The sequence below is a fragment of the Dendropsophus ebraccatus genome, chromosome 2 (assembly GCF_027789765.1).
Source record: "Dendropsophus ebraccatus isolate aDenEbr1 chromosome 2, aDenEbr1.pat, whole genome shotgun sequence".
Classification (NCBI taxonomy): Eukaryota; Metazoa; Chordata; class Amphibia; order Anura; family Hylidae; genus Dendropsophus; species Dendropsophus ebraccatus.
Genome location: NC_091455.1, coordinates 177,532,931 through 177,547,138, shown reverse-complemented (window position 1 = coordinate 177,547,138; position 14,208 = coordinate 177,532,931). Strand labels below are relative to the sequence as shown.

The 14,208-nt window shown below is 41.0% G+C and overlaps 1 protein-coding gene and 2 non-coding genes across 5 annotated transcripts in view; 2 read left to right on the top strand and 1 right to left on the bottom strand.

The window, feature by feature from the left end:
* HDAC9 (histone deacetylase 9) overlaps positions 1 to 14,208 on the bottom strand; it is a 385,669-nt gene that overhangs the window by 310,468 nt on the left and 60,993 nt on the right. The window lies entirely within an intron of this gene.
* On the top strand, positions 8,272 to 8,398 carry LOC138785055 (U4atac minor spliceosomal RNA). The gene has a single exon (XR_011362038.1). It is a non-coding gene; the product is annotated as a U4atac minor spliceosomal RNA (small nuclear RNA).
* Positions 10,795 to 10,921, top strand: LOC138785056 (U4atac minor spliceosomal RNA). The gene has a single exon (XR_011362039.1). It is a non-coding gene; the product is annotated as a U4atac minor spliceosomal RNA (small nuclear RNA).

Here is a 14,208-nt window from a genome sequence, read left to right as displayed (position 1 = left end):
AATATACACCTGGTGCAAACCACAGCAACCAATCACAGCTCCTCTTTTATTCTACCAGACCTGAAAGCTGAGCTGTGATTGGTTGCTGTGGGCAGTTTACACCAGGTGTATATGTACACCCTTTCATAAATCTCCCCCATAATGTCTACATGTATATTGGCATATTCCCCCACATTTTTCCATAGAAAACCTGGAATCACATGACATACTTTTAAAATAATGCTGGGGATAAACCCCAGAACTAGAAGCAACTATAGAAATATACACAAAATTGGGAAATTACAGTAAAACTGCCAAAAAGCAAAAAGAAAAAAAAACTGCTGGTATTTTTTTGAATGTTATTGTGGAATTTTTTCAGCCCCAAAATGCTGAGCAAATGAGTAGGGATGGTTCGAACCTGTTTCGGTTCGGGTTCGTACGAATCCGAACTCTCTGCAATGATTCCCGCTGCCTGGCAGCTCCGTGGAGAGGATGGATACAGCTAGAGGACCGTCTGGAAAACTGGGATACAGCCATAGCCATAGGCTGTATCCCAATTTTCCAGGCGGTCCTTCCGCTGTATCCACTCGCTGGATGGAGCGGGCAGACAGCGGGAATCTGATGCAGAGCGTTCTGGTTCATACGAACCTGAACCTTAGAAGATTCGGACCATCCCTACAAATGAGGTAAGCCTGACTCTTGTATCTAAATGTTCTGGCTTACTAGCTCCCCCTCTGCACCCCGTCTAACCCACCAGTATAAGGCTTTGTTCACACATAGTATTGCCGTCAGTCTTTTGGTCAGTCTTTTTTCAACCAAAACCAGGAGTGGGTTAAAAACACAGAAGCTGTGACAAATCTTTCCACTATAATTTTGCCCTCTTGATTTTGGTTAAAAAAAAGACTGACGGAAATACTATTTGTGAACATAACCAATCCCTGCTTACAACCAAGCTCTTAATGTAACTTAATTGAAAGCTGTAAAATATATAAGAAGTATACTTTGGCAATTCTAAGATTCTTTGAAATTATGTTTTATTAAGATTGCTAACAAAAGAACAACAATTCTAATATTCTGTCGGAAGGTCGACATTTGCAAAGAGTTTGTATGTTCTCTCCCTGTTTGTGTGGGTTTCCTCCCAATACATACAGATAGGTCAATTTAGATTGTGAGCCCCAATAGGGACAGGGACCAAAATTGTCAAGCCATGTAAAGTGCTATACAAATGAAAGAATTATTATTATTAACTAGAAAATTTACCCGGCGCTGCCCGGGTATAAAGTGTCAGTGTGTTAACCCTTTCCCGCACAAGGACGTAACTGTACGTCCTCGCGCAGGTGCGAGCGTTCAGAGCGGGGCCGCGCGGCGACCCCACTCTGAACCACGGTGCCGCTTGTAGCCCAGGACCGCCGGTATTAGCGGGCACGGTCCGATCGCCGTGCCCGCTAATACAGTAATCAGATGCAGCTGTCAAACATGACAGCTGCATCCGATTACCGGATACAGCATTTTCTTGGTATCTAGTGGAGGAGATCACTCCTCCGGGACGTTATCCCGGAGGAGCGATCTCCGTAACTGAAGCCGGCCAGGGACCACTCCAAGATGGCGCCATCCCCGACTCGGCACTCATTTGTTATCGACTGCAGCAGCCGAACTTAAACGAGTGCCGATCTCATTGATCTTTGCTGTATAACTATACAGCAAAGATCTCAATGAGAGATCAAAGTGTATATACTAGAAGTCCCCCAGGGGGGCTTCTACTATATGTGTAAAAAAAAAAAAAAAGTATTGTTATAAGTAAAAAGCCCCCTCCCCTAATAAAAGTCTGAATCACCCCCCTTTTCCCAGGTTATAAATAAAAGTAAATAAATAAATAAACATGTTTGCTATCGCTGCGTGCGAAATTGTAAGCGCAAAAAAATCCCAAAGTGCAAAATTGTGCATTTTTGGTTGCATCAAATCCAGAAAAATTTTTATAAAAAGCGATCAAAAAGTCGTATATGCATGCATAACAAGTCAGTTTTACCCCAGGGAGAATGGCGTAAAAACACATTCCCCCCAAATAAAAGAAATGCTTTTTTTTTTTTTCAATTTCACCACACTTTGAATTTTTTTCTGGTTTCGTAGTATACTTTATGCAAAAATTCAGCCTGTCATTGCAAAGTAAAATTAGTGACGCAAAAAATAAGGGCTCATGTGGGTCTGTAGGTGTAAAAATGCAAGTGCTATGGCCTTTTAAGCACAAGGAGGAAAAAACAAAAACGCAAAAACGAAAATTAGCCTGGTCTCGAAGGGGTTAATTAGATTTGTTCTAAGGTGCCCAGGAGGCCAAGCTAAAGGTATTGTTTCATCTAAGTTAATCAGTGGAATTAGTGTATACCTGTAGTGCATAGTTGGAGGGGTTCTGTATACCCACAGTGTATAGTTTTTAGGGGTCTCGCATATCTGTAGTGCATAGTTGGGGGGGCTGTATACCTATAGTGTATAGTTGGGGGGTCCTGTATACCTGTAGTGTGTAGTTGGGGGGGGCTGTATACCTGTAGTGTATAGTTGAGGGAGGTCCTGTATACCTGCAGTGTATAGTTGGTGAAGGTCCTGTATACCTGTACTGTATAGTTCGGGGGTCCTGTATACCTGTAGTATATAGTTGGTGCTGTATACCTGTAATGTGTAGTTGGTGGAGGTCTTGTATACCTGTAGTTTATAGTTTGAGGGTCCTGGATACCTGTAGTGTATAATTGGTGGAGGTCTTGTATACCTGTAGTATATAGTTCGGGGGTCCTGAATACCTGTAGTGCATAGTTTGAGGGTTCTGTATAACTGTAGTACACAGTTGGTGGAGGTCCTGTATACCTGTAGTGTAAAGTTTTGGGGTCCTGTATACCTGTAGTGTATAGTTTGGGGTCCTATATGCCTGTAGTATATAGTTGGTGGAGTTCCTGTATACCTGTAGTGTATAACTTTGGGGTCCTGTATACCTGTAGTATAGAGTTGGTGGGGGTGCTGTATACCTGTATTATATAGTTGGTGGAGGTCCTGTTTACCTGTAGTGTATAGTTTTGGGTTCCTGTAAACCTGTAGTGTATAGTTTGGGGTCCTGTATACCCGTAGTATGTAGTTGGTGAAGTTCCTGTATACCTGTAGTGTATAGTTTTGGGGTCCTGTATACCTGTATTGTATAATTTGGGGTCCTATATACCTGTAGTATATAATTGATAGAGTTCGTATTTACCATTAGGTACCCATGGTCTGGTGCGTAGGGTAGCACCTTGCAGAGGGGCAGTACCCTCCCGTTCAAACTTGCCAGAAAATCTGGTGTCTTTTCGAGGGGGGTATGGCAGTATTGGTCAGTTCTGGTATAGCGGTGTTATCCAGTCACAGTATGGCGGTATTGGTCAGGTCTGGTATGGCAGTGTTATCCAGTCACAGTGTGGCCGTATTGGTCAGGTCTGGTATAGTGGTGTTATCCAGTCACAGTATGGTGGTATTGGTCAGGTCTGGTATGGCAGTGTTATTCATTCACAGTGTGTCGGTATTGGTCAGGTCTGGTATGGCTGTGTTATCCAGTCACAGTATGGCGGTATTGGTCAGGTCTGGTATGGCAGTGTTATCCAGTCACAGTATGGCGGTATTGAACAGGTCTGGTATGGCAGTGTTATCCAGTCACAGTATGGCGGTATTGGTCAGGTCTGGTATGGCAGTGTTATCCAGTCACAGTAAGGTGGTATTGGTCAGGCCTGGTGTGGCGGTGTTATCCAGTTACAGTATGGCGGTATTGGTCAGGTCTGGTGTGGCAGTGTTATCTAGTTACAGTATGGCGGTATTGGTCAGGTCTGGTATAGCAGTTTTTTCCAGTCATAGTATGGTGGTATTGGTCAGGTGTGTTATGACAGTGTTACCCAGTCACAGTATAGTGGTATTGGTCAGGTCTGGTATGACAGTGTTATCCAGTCACAGTATGGCGGTATTGGTCAGTTGTGGTATGACAGTATTATCCAGTCACAGTATGGCTGTATTGGTCAGGTCTGGTATGACAGTGTTATCCAGTCACAGTATGGCGATATTGGTCAGGTGTGGTATAGCAGTATTATCCAGCACAGTATGGCGGTATTGGTCAGGTCTGGTATGACAGTGTTATCCAGTCACAGTATGGCGGTATTGGTCAGGTCTGGTGTGGCAGTGTTTTCCAGTCACTGTATGGCGGTATTGGCCAGGTCTGGTAAGGCAGTGTTATCCAGTCACAGTATGGTGGTATTAGTCAGGTCTGGTATGACAGTGTTATCCAGTCACAGTATGGCTATATTGGTCAGGTGTGGTATGACAGTGTTATCCAATCACAGTATGGTGGTATTGGTCAGGCTTGGTGTGGCGGTGTTAAATGTGACGTGTGGAGCTATTACCTACCAATCCTGATGCTAATTGGTGAGTGAGGATGGGGCATCTTCAGGTTTAGTGCTTAGGGCAGCAGCAGCTGGTAATACTGCCCTGTATACATGTACTGTATAGATGGAGTAGGGAGTCCTGTATACATGTACTGTATAGATGGAGTAGGGGGCCCTGTATACATGTACTGTATAGATGGAGTAGGGGGTCCTGTATACATGTACTGTATAGATGGAGTAGGGGGCCCTGTATACATGTACTGTATAGATGGAGTAGGGGGCCCTGTATACATGTACTGTATAGATGGAGTAGGGGGCCCTGTATACATGTACTGTATAGATGGAGTAGGGGGCCCTGTATACATGTACTGTATAGATGGAGTAGGGGGTCCTGTGTACATGTCCTGTATAGATAGAGTAGGAGGCCCTGTGTACATGTACTGTATAGATGGAGTAGGGGGTCCTGTATACATGTACTGTATAGATGAAGTAGGGGGCCCTGTATACATGTACTGTATAGATGGAGTAGGGGGTCCTGTATACATGTACTGTATAGATGGAGTAGGGGGTCCTGTATACATGTACTGTATAGATGGAGTAGGGGGTTCTGTATACATGTACTGTATAGATGGAGTAGGGGGTCCTGTATACATGTACTGTATAGATGGAGTAGGGGGTCTACCAGTTATTACTGTGGATGTTGTGAGGCAGCTGCCCTAGGAACCATTGCTCCCTGGGAAAATGAAAGCAGTAATCCTATTGGTTGCTAAGGCTCCCAACTGCCGTTTACTGCTGAAGACATGCAGCTAATTATATCACCTGTGTTTGCAGTGTGGAGATTTTCCCATTCATCTCTATGGGGCGCTGCTCTTCCCCCTCCCCCTCCCCTCCTGTACATCTGGTGGGGACGGGACCTTCGCTATAACCTTCCCGGGCACCCAATGTATCTATGTGCCAAATTTGGGGTCAAACGGTTCAGGCGTTTGGAAGTCTATACGGGACAGACAGACAGACTTTCATTTTTATTATATAGATTGCACCCATGTTCATACTACACTCTTATGAAACTCGATGTATAGGAGAACATATCTGTAAACTAATGCAGTACACTTACCTTTGGTCTGGACATTTTGGTCTCTGTTGGACATAAGGTTTGTGCAGACCAGAGCTATCTGAGCTCCAGTGTGTGGATATAACCTACGTAGCCTACAACTTCGGTGCACTCTTTGTGAGTTGTAATACTTTTCAATATAACATAGAATAATTCATTTGCTTCCTATTGTGATTTGCATACTGCGTAATTCAGGTGTTATATTTCTGGGATATTTGGATTTAAGGTGCACAATACGGAATAAAATTAGTCATAAGAAAGAAAAGCCCTTATAGTAGATGCACATTGATGATAGTGCTAAATTATTCAGTGAAAATGGACAAAAATGTAAACTAATCTTGCTACAATTCCAAACTGTGAAGTGCTACATTACAGTTAATGGAAAATGATCCGCTCAAGTGCCCTCTATTTTTCTTCTTGTTTTTAGCATTAGGATTGTTAGATAGCGCTGTCATATCACTCAGTGCATAGTCATATCAGCCCTAAATGCTCTATGAAGAACAAGCAGGTCGTTTTTTAACAGGGACGGCATTAACCTCTTAAGGACATATGCCGCACAAATACGGCATACATACACAAGAGGAGTTCAGATGGGGGCCATGCCGCGACCCCGCTCTGAACTGCCGCAATCCCGACTTCTATCTGCAGCACGGGACCGCGGCTATTAGCGAGAGCGGGCCGATCGCCGCTCCCACTAATTAAGACCATTAGATGCAGTTGTCAAACATGACAGCTGCATCTAACTGTCTTAAAGGGGTAGTGCGGCGGTAAAAAATTATTCACAGACTAACACACATTACAAAGTTATACAACTTTGTAATGTATGTTATGTCTGTGAATGGCCCCCTTCCCCGTGTCCCACCACCCCCACCCGTGTACCCGGAAGTGTGGTGCGCTATACTCACTTGTCACGTGCCGACACCAGTCTTCTATCTTCAGCGAGTGACGTCTTCTTCGGGTGGACGGCGAACAGCTCCCACTGTTCCGAATGTCGTCCGCCCTCTGCAGCGTCATCCGATGCTCAGCTGCGATTGGCTGAGCATAACTGTGGTCAGCCAATCGCGGCTGAGCACAGTTGTGACGCGGCGGAGGGGGGACGGGCGGCAGCTATGACGTTTGGCACAAGATGGCGGACGGCCCTCGACACGGATCAGGTAATGTATAATGCACCACACTTCCGGGTACACGGGTGGGGGTGGGGGTAGTGCCGCACTACCCCTTTAAATGCAGCCCATCCCAGGTGTCTAGTGGCGGAACTCCCCCCCCCCAATCGCGGAGGGGGGATCCCTTCATCGCACCGAGTCGGGCCTTGTGTTATACAGCTACACTGATCTCTATGAGAGATCAGTGTAGCTGTATTAGAAGCCCCCAGTGGGACTTCTAATTACTGTGTAAATGTAAAAAAAGGGGTTTTATTAATAAAAAGCCCCCTCCCCTAATAAAAGTTTGAATCACCCCCCTTTTCCCATTTTATAATTAAAAATAAATAAATAAACATGTTTGGTATCGCCACATGGGTAATCACGTGAACTATTAATTTAACACATTCCTGATCTCGCACTGTAAACGGCGCAATTGCAAAGACCGGCCACAGTGCAAAAATTGAGCATTTTTGGTCGTATCAAATCCAGAAAAATTGTAATCAAAAGCAATCAAAAAGTCGCAAATGCGCAATCAAGGTATTGATAGAAGGAACACATCATGGTGCAAAAAATGACACCTTAATCAGCGCCATAGACCAAAGGATAAAAGCGTTATAAGCCTGAGAATAGAGCAATTTTAAGGAATGTTTTTTTTCTGTAGAAGGTTTTATTTTTTTAAAAGCCATCAAATAATATAAAAGTTATGCAAGTTGCATATCATTTTAAGCGTACCGATTTGAGGAACATATATAACATGTCAGTTTATATAAATATAATATAATTTTTTTCTGGTTTCGCATGCATATTTTATGCAAAAATCGGCCATTGCAAATACAATTAGTGACGCAAAAAATAAGGGCTCATGTGGGTTTCTAGGTGAAAAAATGCAAGTGCTATGGCCTTTTAAACACAAAGAGGAAAAAACGAAAACGTAAAAACGAAAACTGGCTCCATCCTTAAGAGATTAAAGGGATTATACAGGATTAGAAAAACATGGAAGCTTTCTTTCAAAAACAGCATTACATCTGTCCTCAGGTTGGGTGTGGTATTACAATCTTGAGCATGCTCGATCCGTCCGAACACAAGTGTGCTGCATTTGATTACTGGTGGCTGAAGAAGTTGCATGGTTATGGTTGTATCCAAGTTTTACAGGCAGCCTTAGGGCTGCATCCATCTTCTGTAGCCACCAGTTATCAAATGCCGCATGCCTGGGCTCGGACAGACTCAATTCTGCTCAAGGTTCGCTGACCTCTTCTTGCAACTACTAAAGGGGGTTACCTGGACTTTAGCTACTGAAATTGCACACTTGAACTCACTGTTTTTTGACCACTGTATATTTGACAAGGCAAGTCCCAATCGGTTTGCTGTTCTGGTGCCTAGCTTGGCTAGAAGGTGGCACCCTTCTGCTCAGTAGACACCATCATATGGCATAATTGTGTGTATATATATATATATATATATATATATATATATATATATATATATACACCACTAGTGCAAGAAAATTCTAAGGTTGTCTTTCGAGACCTGAAAAGTTCTCATTTGAATATGCAAATTATCTGCAGCTAGGCATGCTGGGTATGATTTAGAACTCCTCGCCTTAACTAAACAAAGATGTGTTTATAAGGTGGTCCTGGCCATTTGCTAGCAATAATTAACCATCCTTCTCTTGGGGTTGAGCTACTGACCAATGAATGTCTAATGAGGTTAGTACTGCTAATACCACAAACAACACATTGGCATCACTAGTGTGAAAACATTAGATTGGTGCAATTTTTGGCACCCTTTAAAATGTTAAATGAAAGATTAATGACTGCTAACTATTGTATGGTATTTGTTGCTTTTACTCTAGATAGAAATAAAATATGTTTTGTGCATTACCCAACTGCTTAAATCACAATACTATTCAGTATGTATATTGTAATTCATTTGTATACCCCAACAATACATGTTTATGTAAGTGGAAAAAAAAATAAATATTAATTTTAAATACTGATTTATATTATTAGTAGCGACTGGTTCATATTTTGGTACAAGTAATAATATACAGTCTGATGGGAGGGGGATAATGTGCATATTTTTTCCCATGGTGCATCACATAAAAATCGCTCTCTTTAATAAGTAGTAGTACATACATTCTCGTTGATGTAAAAGCTAAAATTACTTTAAAACACTTAAAAAAATGTGTATATATTTATATTTGTTTTCCTGCTGCATCACTTAAATATATGCATAATTATTATTATTCTGCTGCATCACTTTTAGCCATTAATTTTCCATCCATTGTTTTTGGGCTTCATTTCTTTATTTACTACTTTAGAAAAATTTAAAATAAAAAAAATCACAGAAGCATAAATGTAACTTTAGGGCCCTTTCACACTTGTATATTTTGGTCAGTATTTTCCATCAGATTTGGTCTACTATGTACTTGGCCTAAATGTACCAGCATGTAATAACCTGACAGTTCACTCTGCTTTCACACCTTTACCCTAGCCGCAGATTAACATATGTATAGAGATTCCATTTACAACCGTATACACATGAACAAGCCTGATAATAGTAAGTGCTCCAACACACAGGCATATAAAAGGAATGGATCAGGAAAAGATTTGCATAATGTTTACCAAATTTGGTGGCATTGATTTGGCTACTCAAGGAGTGGCTCCCTCTAGTTCATAGATGTGGGGTCATAATACACAGGGGTCAAACACTTTGGACATGAACCCCAGCAGTGTTGTGTCCACACAAAGAGTTTCTGGAGTTTCTCACTGAATAGCACAAGTCAGAATACAGAGCAAAAGCTCTTAGGTTTTCCAGGATTAGACAAGCAGAGCTACTTTCTTCTAGAAACAGCACTACTCTTGTCTGCTGGTTGTCTCTGGTATTGCAGTCCAGTTCTTTTGAAGTCAATGGAGCAGAGTTACAATACCCCACATAACCTGAGGACAAGAGTGGTGTCATTGTTGGGGAAAAAAATAGTTAGGAAAACTCTTTAAGGGTATAAACCCACACGCCATATAAGCAGCGTATTTACTGCTGCGATACGCAGCAAATACGCAGCAAGCACGCAGCAAATACGCAGCAAAAACGCAGCAGATTATATCTAAATAACTGAACACAGCATCAAATCTGTACCAACAAATCTGCTGCGTATTTGCTGCGTATTTGTTGCGTATCTGCTGTGTATACGGTGTGTGGGTTTGTACCCTAAATGTCTGGCTTTCATGGTAGCTTGTACAGTTCTATGGGCCAATGTAGATGGCAGAGCTCTATATAAGCAGCCTATGCAGCAGCATGCACAGCTAGCAATGTTAGGGTGCAATCACGATGCATTTTTTCAGGTATCATTCATAAGTTATAATTTTGGTATAACCCCTTTGAGAGGTTAAATATTTATATTTTTACAGAAATATGCCCATTGTTTGCAGAAATGCACTGGAATTATTTTCACCTTGAACACTTTTGATCTTAACTGAAGTGAGACCTGAATTTTAAGGCTATGTTCACACGCACCGTAAAATAAAAGCAAAATACGGCTGTGATTTTGAGTGAAAAATACAGCCGTATTTTCATTGTAATAATGTGCTCTATTAAAGTTTATGGGGGATTTACCATCAACGGACACTCAGTAATTATTATTTTTATAGCACCCTTAATTCCAGAGCGCTCTACAAGGGATAGGGGGTAACAAACAGAACATTACAAAATCAAAACACGTTACATGAACAAGGTAAATGGCAGACTGGTACATACTTTCTTACTCAAAATGACGGCCACATTTGGGTATTATTTTACTGTGTGTCAGAATATAGTCTATAGCTTGAAAAACAAAACTAAACCCACTTTGAAAAAGACTAGAGGAGAAATGATCATTCTCTGCGGCGTGATAAAAGCCTGCAATACTTTAGTACATTTAAATTCACTAAGTGATAGTTTGTGCAATATTTTTTGTTGAAGGTGCGGCTTGTGTAAAAAACAAACAAAACAATTTTGCAACTTTGCAGGGAATCATAAACTCAAAAAACTGCTTGTCTAATGGTATTAGGTTTTTTGTGAATATGCAAATGATATGCAAAAAACCCAAACATCCTGGGGATAAGTTGCAGCCTGAAGTCCACTCACCTCAACTGAACAAAGACGTGTTTATAGGGCAGTTCTGGCCATTCAATTTCAGTATTCAACCATCCTTCTCTTGGGGTTGAGCTACTGACCAATGAATGTTTAATGAGGCCAGTACTGCTAACACCACAAACAACACATCAGCATCACTAGTATGTAAATGCTAGACTGGTGCAGTTTTTGGAACCCTAAAAATTGTTAAATGTTAAAATTTATTGCTGTCTGCTTTGGGTAGACTAGATGTAGTCTACTCATATTTGACATCTCACAGAGCTATATCAAAAATTTTGTGTTCTGTTGTAGGTGATGGGCTTCTGTATCTAGAAAAAAATCACAGTGAATGAAATGCACTGATGCTTGCTTCTTTTATCTCTCATTTCCCTACTTCTCATTTGCTAGTTGCTGTTGTAGTGGAGCGCGTAATGCATATTATAGAGAATTTTTCACTTTTTCTGTATGCTCTGATTACAACAGTATACCTGTAATATTTTTTCTACTGCTTTCCAACATCAACCCTGCACTCAAATGACGTTGTCCATCATAAATAGTAATATATAAGTAATAATATAGCTATAGGTAATACACTAAATAATAGCACTTTACTTCGCACACCATGACCAAATACATCTATAATATACATCTAAAATTATACTGTACAGTGACCATAAAGTGGTAACATGCTGACACTATAAAAGCACTTACTAGACCATACAAGTGATTACAGTGCAGTTACATCCAGTGACTACAGGTGATGTAATTTGTCAGGGATGGGGAGGCAGGGACAAGACACAGCAGTGAGCCCTGATGCTGAACCCACCAACTGCCCCTACCTACTTGCCTCAAACGGCCCTAGGCGGCCGTCGACAACCACGAAGATGTTCCCTGTACTACATATGTGCACACAGAACAAGACAAACAAACACAATATGGGATAGTCAAACAAGCAAGATCAGAACCAAATGGGCAGTGTAGTACAGAATCAGGTAACAATCAGATAGTCAAAAAGTCAAGCCAGAGGTCAGGTAACTAAGTCGAGCAAGTAGAAGGAGTTAGGACAGAAATAAACAGGGGGAGCTGGGACAAGGGTATGAAACTTAATAGCCAGCACTGGGAGACTGACTTAGCTTTCTTTTATGTTGACCAAGAGCCTGGTCTGGATCCCCATTGGACCGGCGCTCTGATCTTCCAGGTTCCAGACAGGTAGAGAAACCAGTCAGTCAAAAGACTTACCCAGCTGTATAATCAAATCTAGCAGTGATCAGTTTAACTCCTGCATTGCCAGGAAGCTGAGAAGCAAGAGGGTGTGTCACACAAAAGTAAAAACAGGCCCAGTTTACACCAGGCTACTGCACATTCCTGACAGTATTCACATGGACAAAAAAATGGGCCAGAAATACAGGGCAACACCACTGAGCATTTCATTAAAAAAAGGTGTTGAATTGCTTTATAAATAGTAGGCCAAAATACTCAATTTGCTCCAGCATTATATTAAACTAAGAGCCCTGATCTTCCAAACTGACTTATAAAAATATATATTACAAATTCACATAAAAAAAATGACTGCAGTGTATAATCTCAGCCTTAGGGTTCATTCACACTTGCTAATGAGATCAGAATTTACATCCCTTAGGTCTACATGTTGTTATTAGAGTCTTTCCCATGTCTCGGCTAAAACAGATGCCTAAAAACCTGCGCTATGTAATCGCTGCCTTCTTCCTGCTGCTTTTTTTAGATTTGCGTCAATTTACCATATCAGCATTATGTGGAATTTTACGAAATCCAATTTGCACAGTGCAGTTGAAGGACGTGCAATTCAGAAAATGCTGTGCTTTTTGTCAAGAAAAAAATGCACACACCTACAAAAAAAGATAGCATACCCTATCAATCAAAATTTTGTAGCATTTATTTATTTTTATTTTATTTTTTTTTAATCTCAGCAGTCAGACCTTCATGCTTAGCCAGTTATTACCTTGTGGTTAGGGGACAACCTTTTTAACTAATAGTCTATGAGAATGATCATATATATATAAATTTGTTTACGGTGTATTGGGATCAGTAGTGCTTCTATCAGAGCACAACGCGCTCATTTTCTCCCTCTCAATAGAGCTTCAAATATCTCCAGTTTTATCATTGTAATGTACTTAGATTGCCGGATCACAGTGCTGAGCGCCATGTCTACAGCTCCTGATGCTATTAGTGTGATTCTATTGCCAGGATTACCAGCCTCCCTGTCAGGACTGTGTAGCCAAGTTGGGACACTGGGCCAACCATCCTCTGCTCCATTGTCCCAGGCTCTCATGGCCCAGGTTATGTAGAACAGAAATCTGGTTTAGGCAGATACATGTGACTGGTTCTTTTTGAGCTTCACTAGCAGTTATTGTGATTTTTGAATTTTTGATTCTCATTTGTATGTCTGACTAGCCTCCTGAATCTCCTGATCCGTGACCGCCTTGCTCTTTGATCCTAGGACTGTATTCTGATTTCCGAGTGTCTTCTGATTCTACAAGGCCTCCTAACTTGATGACCCAGGTAGTTGATTATGTTTTTTCTCCTTGTCCCAGAATCACCTCTTACTCTATTATAGGAAGGGACAGTCACCATGGTTGGGGTTGCCCTTGTAGAGTCTCCAAGAGGCAGGGAACAGGTGTTGGTAGACAGACATTGACTTCTGGTAACCAGACCAATATATACTAACACTTATATCAGTTCATATAATGTAATAATATTATAAATATTAATTTCTGCCTAAATATGATAATGTTTTTACTACAAGCGTCTAATGAAATGAAGTAATCTGCCAGGCACACCACTCTCTTTTCCACGCTTTACACCCACCACACATTTACATATGTATCGAATTTTCACTTACAATAATTTATGCATGAACTAGACTGACAATATTAGGGGCTCCTACACACAGGCAATAAGAACGCATACAGTAAACAAAGCCTTTGGGTAAGAGACTTTCCTGTACATGTCTATGACTACATAAGGTTTAAGAAAAGTTAAAAATAAAAAAAACACTATACTCCCAAATGCTTTGCTGGTCCCCAAACTAGTCCCTATGCACTTGGCCACATTACTAGATGGAGTCAAGGTGTACGGAGACAGACTAGATGTATAGTGCATGATTTATAAAACCTAAATATAACACATAGTAATAAAACCAAGTAAAACGGATATCTAAAAAGAAGATGTTTGTGATCTCTACTAATATACTTAGTATAACTTTCCGGATATAGCACGTCTCAGCCCTCTGTATGTATAGGAGATATCCTGTGTATAAGATTTAATGATATGCAGCTTTTAATATTTAACCATTCTCTTTATTGTTTTCTTAACTTTAAACATTTTTGTGTATTTAAAGCCATTATCCCGGCTGTAAACTACTGGTAATGAGGCCATTATATCATCATTTTATTGTAATTAAAATGGAAGAGGATGCAGGAGAGGAAGCAAGCTAAGATTTCATTAA